Here is a 9,893-nt window from a genome sequence, read left to right as displayed (position 1 = left end):
GATGTTACTATGTACCTAGCTAGTGTTGATGTTACTATGTACCCAGCTAGTGTTGATGTTACTATGTACCCAGCTAGTGTTGATGTTACTATGTACCCAGCTAGTGTTGATGTTACTATGTACCCAGCTAGTGCTGATGTTACTATGTACCTAGCTAGTGCTGATGTTACTATGTACCTAGCTAGTGTTGTTAAATGGAAAAAAGTTATAGGAATAAAGCATGTTTGCTCTTAAGGTAAGGATTTAAGGTTAATTCAAATTTTCAAGCTGGCCAAACTTCGTGAATTACTGTTGGGATTGCGGCCGAAAAAGTTTTTAACAGCAAGAGTATCTATACATATATTATTATAATCTACTTGTTTTAGCCTTTTGGTGTATTAATATATGTAGCGTTTGGTACTTGTAGTCAGCTTGCTATATATGTTTGTCATCAGTAATTTATAAGTTATTTTTAAATAGTTCTTATTCATATAGTTAGCTTAGTTTTGGACAGAATCTATTAATATTTTAATGCAGAACATTATCATTAATTCGTTTTATTATATATTTTTTCGTTGTTCGAGTATGGTGTTTTGATTGTGAGATATACAGAGTTTTGTACTAGTCGCCATCTTTGTCGGAAATAAATTCCGTGTTATAACAGTTTTGATTAGATTTACACACTAGTGCACGCATCTTCTCCTTCCATTTGTGGAATCCCGTCGCAGTACGTTAGTCATTGCTCAGTCTAGCTAGTGTTGCGCCATCTATAATTCGGAATCACCGACCTCAGTAACCATAAATCTGGAAGCCTAAATGCGTGGTCTATCCACCATGCTAAAAATATGAAATCCGAATTAATCTTTGTAAAAATATCGTGAATTGCCTATTCCAGACTTTAATAAATAATTTTCAAAAAAATCGATAAATCGATAAAATACTTTTATATTCTAATATAATTGGTACTTACATTTCCAAATAAAAAAACAAATAATACCCTTAATGTATAGTGACTGCTAAATGCTAATTCTATTATTCGCAACAATTTTACTGCTGAGTTTTAGGCCTAGATGCCACTCAACGAAAGCCCACTATGTCTGAACTTATATTGTAGTATATATATAATGCCCAGTCAGCATTTAAAATAACAGTTAAAAGTGTTGTTATTGTGTATAACGCGTAAGTGATTGAAGAATGATCTGTTTGTTTGTAATAGGTGTGACAGTAGTTAAGTGTGTTTCGTATTGGACCAGAGAGGGATGTGATTGAAATTATCTGTCGTAATCTGGTGTAACATCACGCTATTGTAAACCGAATATATAATTTAACAAAATGAGCACGTGTAAGTATGGATCTTATATGTATATAAATGTTTTTGTCTCATTTTACTAAATCTTCTTTTTTGTTATATTATCGTTATTTGCTTGTATTGACACATCTTTCTTTTAAACAGGTGACCCGTGTTTCAATCTGGTTTATGTTTAAAGGTTTCATCCATAATCACTCATTATACCAGTGGCGTGTACAGAATTTACCAAGATGACTTTGTTTCCCAGAAGACGTAGTCTTATCCTAAAAGTTCTGGTGCTTGTACCAGTCACGTGGTTTGTAGTCACGGTGCTGCTGGCTTACAACGAGAAAGAGACGGTGGATAAAGACTTAGAATTAAGAAGTAATCTCAATAAGAACATTAATCTAGAAACTACTGAAACACTTATTACACTACATCCAAAATATAATCTATCAGAAGAATTCTCGACTACACAACCTCCAGATGTGCGTCATGAACACCACAGAAACAATGAATTTGCCAACGTACCAGGAGCCGTGGGACATGGGGTGCTTCCACCACCCAGGGACGTTGACAGCCCAGGTGAAAGGGGTAAACCAGTTAAACTAAGTAATCTGACCCAAGCTCAGAAAGCCTTGATAAAGCAAGGGTGGGAAAAGAATGCCTTCAACCAGTATGTTAGTGACCTGATCTCTCTCCACAGAAGTCTACCGGACGTGAGAGACAAAGAGTAAGTGAATTCCTGGTTTTTAGCACGTTTAATAATATGACAAAAGTTAAAAATTTGTTACTCATTTTGCCCAAATATTTCTATTGATTTCTGAAGAGTTGTTTGCGATACGTCATGATTTTACTGTTACAATATTAGTGTTAATTGAACTTGCGTTTCAAATCATAAGTGCCACTTACTACCAAAGGGTAACAACACCCAACTTATTGTCTTTGTGTTTGCGTGTGTGAGGTGGAAGTGGAGGCAAAAAGTGACCTTATTATTGAGAATGTCGTGTGTTTACTATATCCCACAGAAAAAAGTAGGAGGCAACTTCACCCCCTTGCCCCTCACACGTAATCCCGCCTATACTTTAAAACGTTTAGTATTACCAGGATTAGATCACTTTGACGATCCCTTTATACGGTGTTATCATAGTTTTTGGTTCTTCCTAACTTTCACCAGGGGGCACTATATGTAGAATGTACAAAAAATATATCACTGTGTCCACTGATTCATACAGATTCCTTAATTTTATTTTCACAGATTAGTTTTAAAGTGACAAACAAGTAGATTTCATAAACTCATCATCAAAATATGAGGTATCTTCATTCACACCAGTACTGATACGTTCAGTAAGTAAAATTACGTGTCAAAACTATAACGTTAAACGAAACGTTAGAAGTATCATTAATTTATCTTCAGAAACTGATGATGTCATCAGAGAAACCAAAAATGGAAATATCATTTTGTTTGTTTGTTTTTAATGTCACCAAAAGCTACACGAGGGCTATCCGCGTGAGTCGACACTAATTTAACAGTTATAGACTAGAGGAAGGCAGCTAGTCAATACTACCTACTGCCAACTCTTTGGCTATTCTTTTGCCAACGATTAGTGGGATTAACTACCACATTTTATCACCCCCCACTGCTGAAAGGACAAGCATGTTTGGTGGCAGGAATTCGAACCCGCGACCCTCAGATTATGAGTCGAACGCCACCTGGCCTAAGTTCAGTGGACTCGTCTATAATTGAAATATCCCAAGTCTATGTCTAGATTTCAAATGATTCTCCTGTAGAAATGAAATATTAGGTTTCTATTATTGTTCGTCTTTATCTATGATTCTGAGTTTTGGAATTTGTTTGTTTTTTGAATTTCGCGCAAAGCTACACGAGGGCTATCTGCGCTAGCCGTCCCTAATTTAGCAGTGTAAGACTAGAGGGAGGACAGCTAGTCATCACCACCTACCACCAACTCTTGGGCTACTCTTTTACCAACGAACAGTGGGATTGACCGTCACATTATAACGCTCCCATGGCTGAAAGGACAAGCATGTTTGTTGGAACCCGCGACCCTCAGAATGCGAGTCGAGCTTCCTATAACCACGTGGCCATGCCGGGCCAATACCATTTTGTAAAACGAACTACTGAATTAGATGATTCACTAATACGCTTCGAATTTTAGTACAGAAAACAAATTATTATGATGTAAAACTACCCCAACGGTACAGTATTATACAGAGATATATTAAGTGCAATGACCAGTTTAACAGAGAAGCACAGTGCAATGGAGGTAAGCGAAGAGTGTCGACATAAAATTCATAACCATCTGTAAGATAACTTGATAAATCTCTCGTAGAGTACTCAATATACTATTTTATCACCGAACTACCGTGTTGCAATAAGATGTTTAGCTATTTATGGTAGAAAGTATAGTCCAACGTGTCTGATATAAATAAAACTCATCTATGGAGAGCATTACTTGAAACGTAATATATATACGTATCGGGTATATCCGATTTTTATTTCTCAGATTTATTTCTTTTAAACTTTTAAACGACTTTGTTAAAGCGAAAAGATACTTTTTTAAGAGTTTAAATCTGGAACTTTTCAGCTTCACGAAGCTAGACTAACAAGATCCTTAAAAATTCGGTAACACTCAACAGGCAGAAGAAGAGAATCGGAAGCTAGTCTTAAGGCACAAGGTCTCTGGTGTCTCATTATATCAATAACGTAAGGTTACATATGTTAGGAGACTAGAACACACAAGAAGTGCGATCCATCTAAAAGACTGTGTTCTCTATTTTTTTATTTGACTTTTTTCAGTTTCTTAAAAGAGTTGGAGCGTCTTGTGTTATTTGGGACAAATAGTAGAATATATATGTTATAGAATACTGTAACGTACATATAGGAGCTCTCCAAAAAACCGGCTTTTATCATTTTCAGTTTCTTAAGTTGTTGTTGTTTGTTATTAAGCACAAAGCTACACAAAGGGCTATATGTGCTCTTCCCACCTCGGGTATCGAAACCCGATTTCTAGCGGTATAAGTCCGCAGAGATACTGCTGTGCCACTGGAGGGGGGGGACAGCTTCTTAAGAGAGAGACGAGGCGTGTTGTGTGTTCTTCGAAACAACACGGTAGAGAAAGCAGTGATTGTATTTGTATTAATCCTAGTCACACAGTTAACCCATTATTGTCTGGAGAACGATTAAAGTGGTAGATGCTAAGAGAAATTGTTCGATTATAATACGGCGTATTTTTTTGAAATCGGTAAAGTTATATCCGGTATCCAGCTGAACCTCGTGAATCTAGCTGTTCCATTTTAAGAGTAGATAGCTCGTTTCGGAATCGTCCATTATGGTTTGTTTCTCACTGGATCCACAAGAGGGGGACACTTAGAGCGTAGGACCTAATACACTCAATTTTCGATAACCCGTTCCTAAAATTAATTCGATCCTCCGCTAGTTCAGAGGGACGGGCTCAATGCTGAATAAAGTATTGTTCATTTGAGCTATCACGAGAAATGTTTGTAGATGTCCGCTGGCAGTTTCATGGTTCTGCAGCCACGTGACTAATCCCCTGGGATTTTTGTACATGCTAGTAACAGTCACCTGACCATGCACCAGCACATGTATGGAATGCATGAATCTGCTTACAATCTCCACTTATTCGCCAATGTACGGACTTACGATGTAACTGATAATTTTAAGTAACAAATTATCAGATGTTTTGGCACAGTGCCAATAATCCGAGAAAAACTCCTAGAAAGGCATTCTCACGTTAACCCATTCAGAAAGGTACTCTGAAATAAACACCTTCAGTAGAACCCTCTGAACTGAACATCTGCAGAAAGACACTTGTACATCATCTTCAGAAGGATACACTGAACTAAACATCTTGTACATCATCTTTAGAAGGAAACACTGAACTAAACATCTTCAAAAGACACTTGTACATCATCTTTAGAAGGATACACTGAACTAAACATCTTCAAAAGACACTTGTACATCATCTTTAGAAGGATACACTGAACTAAACATCTTCAGAAGGACACACTGAACTAAACATCTTCAAAAGACACTTGTACATCATCTTTAGAAGGATACACTGAACTAAACATCGTCAAAAGACACTTGTACATCATCTCCAGAAGCCACACTGAACTAAACATCTTGAAAAGACACTTGTACATCATCTCCAGAAGGACACACTAAACTAAACATCTTGAAAAGACTTGTACATCATCTTCAGAAGGACACACTGAGCTAAACATCTTCAAAAGATTTGTACATCATTTTCCGAAGGATACACTTAACTAAACATCTTCAAAAGACTCTTGTACATCATCTTCCGAAGGATACACTTAACTAAACATCGTCAAAAGACACTTGTACATCATTTCCAGAAGCCACACTGAACTAAACATCTTCAAAAGACACTTGTACATCATCTTCAGAAGGACACACTTAACTAAACATCTTCAAAAGACACTTGTACATCATCTTCAGAAGGACACACTGAACTAAACATCTTCAAAAGACACTTGTACATCATCTTCAGAAGGATACACTTAACTAAACATCATCAAAAGATAGTCGTACATCAACCTCTTCAAAAGGACATACTGAACTCAAAATTGAGAATGGCACTCTGACATCAACACCTTTAGAAAGGTAATATAAAATAAACTCCTTCAGAACGATAGTCTTAATTCAGCACCTTCAGAAAAACATAATTCAACGCTTTCAGAAGTGTACACAACAACAACATCTTTTGAAAGACACTCTCACATCAACACTACACCTATTTCATCCAAGTCTTTAGTCATGGTTTGTGATCTGTTGTTGCAAAAATACGCTTTAGAGTTATAAGAATGAGGGACCAATCCCATTATTCGATGAGAAAAATAGTAGCCTGCGAGTTGGCGGTGGATGCTGTTGACGAAGTGCCTTTTCTCTCTAGTCTATCAGCTCAACATTAAGGACGGTTATGCGCAGATAGCCATCGTGAAACTTTGTGCGCAATTATGAAACAACTAACGATATTTCTTGGGCTGGTCGTGCTTCGTGCTAAATAAGCCAAATAAAGAAGATACAAGTTTATCAGTCTAGTTTACAGAAACTTGTTGTTTTGCTATAATAATCACATCTCCTTGTGTCAGAAACTCGTATTACACCTGAAATTACATATTAACAATACAGGAAATATTTCACAGCATATAATATACGTGATCGGTGCAACAAATAGAAAGTAACGTATTTTTATTATACAAAATACACCCGCTCGTCTAATGACGTTTTAACCAAACTATGTAGGTACGTTTGATAATAGATTGGTGATTGTGAAGGACTAAGTACGTGATGTTTATTACAACTGTGTAAGTTTATCCAAAGTAAGTTTACAACGGTTAAAGTACTTATATTATGATTGTTACATCTGACAGTAAGTTCCTTATGGTGTTAGGACGAAGAGTGATCAAAGTGGTGGTCAACATACTTGACAGTAACTAGGGTGTTAGGACGAAGAGTGATCAAAGTGGTGGTCAACATACTTGACAGTAACTAGGGTGTTAGGACGAAGAGTGATCAAAGTGGCGGTCAACATACTTGACAGTAACTAGGGAGTTGGGACGAAGAGCGAGTAAGGTTGTGGTTGATACATCTGACAGTAACCAGTCTGTTAGGTGTTCACGAAAAACAAGTTTGTAGTTGAACTCGTGAGTTCGGTTTAATGTGCAGTGGGATAATTAGGTTCACTCGTGTACTCTGCTATGAGCAGTAGTCGTAGTGATTCTTTGTTAGACACTTAGGTACGAATAACATAGGTTGAACACATGGGTAGTAACGTAGTTGGATATTTGGGTACTACTTAATGGACAGTAACGTAGTTGGATATTTGGGTACTACTTAATGGACAGTAACGTAGTTGGATATTTGGGTACTACTTAATGGACAGTAACGTAGTTGGATATTTGGGTTCTACTTAATGGACAGTAACGTAGTTGGATATTTGGGTTCTACTTAATGGACAGTAACGTGGTTGCACTCTTGGGTTCTACTTAATGGACAGTAACGTGGTTGCACTCTTGGGTTATACTTAATGGACAGTAACGTGGTTGCACTTTTGGGTTCTACTTAATGGACAGTAACGTAGTTGGATATTTGGGTACTACTTAATGGACAGTAACGTAGTTGCACTTTTGGGTTCTACTTAATAGGCAGTAAACATATTTTTTCCAAGAAATGAATGTACAAAGTATATTGTAAAGTTCTTATATGTTGATGTGTAGAAGGAACATACGAGTTCCAATGTCTTGCCTCATGCATAACGTATATAGAACATTGATTGTAGTTATATGTTGATGTGTAGAAGGAACATACGAGTTCCAATGTATTGCCTCATGCATAACGTATATAGAACATTGATTGTAGTTATATGTTGATGTGTAGAAGGAACATACGAGTTCCAATGTCTTGCCTCATGCATAACGTATATAGAACATTGATTGTAGTTATATGTTGATGTGTAGAAGGAACATACGAGTTCCAATGCCTTGCCTCATGCATAACGTATATAGAACATTGATTGTTGATGTGTAGAAGGAACATACGAGTTCCAATGTCTTGCCTCATGCATAACGTATATAGAACGTTAATTGTAGTTATATGTTGATGTGTAGAAGGAACATACGAGTTCCAATGTCTTGCCTCATGCATAACGTATATAGAACGTTAATTGTAGTAACTAAATTTTGGATGATCCTGTCTGTTGATATTTTATTATTTCGGAATGGCAAACTGTAGATTTCTAGGCGATGCCTAACTGAATCTTCTGTGGTGAAAAATATGCAACTTTTTCCTTCTTCACACACACACACACACACACAAACTTAAGCGTTTTATAACAAAGAGTTAGACGTTACGTAAAAACTTTTTCCTGTGCTGTAGAGATGGGCTTTTAGTATTATTCCCTTGTTAGAATTATATTGTTCTGTTGAAATATACATTGGTCTACGGATTTGCAACAACCCTCAAACCCGGGTTCGATTCCCTGCGGGGGACACAGCAGATAGTCTAATGTGGCTTTGCTACTTGACGTTTCAGTCATGCTTCCTCCCCCCCCAAAGAAAAGTTTTATTTTATTTAGCAGAGTAGCTACACATCTGATAAACGTGGAAATCTCTGGGATTTAAAAGTCGTGGGTCATAAGGTCATAGAAGAATGGTAAAACAAATTTTCCTTATTTTCTCACCTCAAAACATGGACAAGTGAACCACATTTAACACGACACCGTTTATTGTGGAAGTTTAACACAGTCTGACTCGGTCATTGTATGTTAATTAATGTTATTCCTGTATCTGATAACTGATAGTTAATACAACTTGAGACTTGTCTTCTCGAGTTGTATAAACGTGGATGTTGCTGTGAAGGCAATGCACGGTCACGGTTCTGTTTCAGTGATCGGAGAGTTGCTTGAAACTCGGGTTATTCAGTGGGCTCAGTATTGATATGAAAACAGTCTGACCCGCTGGTTCCGGGTTAAAGCTCTGGTCAGGGAAGAATGCTTTCAAGAGAGTGAGTGTATAGGTATAAAAATACGGAAGATTAGCTTGGTAAGTTGGAATAAAATATGATCATCGTTTAACTGCTCGAGAGAACCACTTTGATGCCATTGCTGTAGAGAGCCACTTTGATGCTGTGAAGGACCCATTGCTCGAGAGAACCACTTTGATGCCATTGCTGTAGAGAACCACTATGATGCTGGGAAGGACCCATTGCTCGAGAGAACCACTTTGATGCCATTGCTGTATAGAACCACTTTGATGCCATTGCTGTAGAGAACTACTTTGATGCTGGGAAGGACCCATTGCTGTAGAAAACCACTTTGATGCTGTGAAGGACCCATTGTTGTAGAGAACCACTTTGGTGCTGGGAAGGACTCATTGCTGTAGAGAATCACTATGATGCTAGGAAGGACCCCTCCATTTAATTTTAACCTAAATTTTAGGATACGTACATTTTCAGTACTGACTGTGGCCTAGTGTTAAGCATACCGGGCTGCAAGTCCGAAGGTGGGAGGTTCGTGCCATTGATACTTTCAGCTATATATGCGTTATAAGAGTTGCAGACAATCCCGCTATACAGATCAAAGTCGAACACAGCTCTTGTGACTGACTTGTATCTGATAAGTTAGTTAGTTACGGTTATACGTGAAACCTGGGTTGTCTCTGACCTGGCCGTTCAGCCCGCGTTTTCGAATAAGATGTTCAGATTGAAGATATCATTAGTCGCATTTTCAACCATTTGTTCCATTGTTAGATTCTCTCTTTAAGATAATTTGAGAACAGTTTGGATCTATGGACCACAACACAGTTCACATTTTCAACGTGTTCCATTGTTAGATTCTCTCTTTAAGATAATTTGAGAACAGTTTGGATTTATGGACCACAACACAGTTCACATTTTCAACGTGGTTCCATTGTTAGATTCTCTCTTTAAGATAATTTGAGAACAGTTTGGATCTATGAACCACAACACAGTTCACATTTTCAACGTGGTTCCATTGTTAGATTCTCTCTTTAAGATAATTTGAGAACAGTTTGGATCTATGAACCACAACACAGTTCACGTTAG

The 9,893-nt window shown here is 37.5% G+C and overlaps 1 pseudogene; it reads left to right on the top strand.

Moving 5' to 3' along the window:
* The first annotated feature begins 1,429 nt into the window (after window positions 1-1,429).
* LOC106471248 overlaps window positions 1,430-9,893 on the top strand; it is a 43,069-nt pseudogene continuing 34,605 nt past the window's right edge.

The sequence above is a fragment of the Limulus polyphemus genome, unplaced genomic scaffold (genome assembly GCF_000517525.1).
Source record: "Limulus polyphemus unplaced genomic scaffold, Limulus_polyphemus-2.1.2 Scaffold4492, whole genome shotgun sequence".
NCBI classification, from domain to species: domain Eukaryota; kingdom Metazoa; phylum Arthropoda; class Merostomata; order Xiphosura; family Limulidae; genus Limulus; species Limulus polyphemus.
This window is presented reverse-complemented; position numbering and strand designations above follow the sequence as displayed.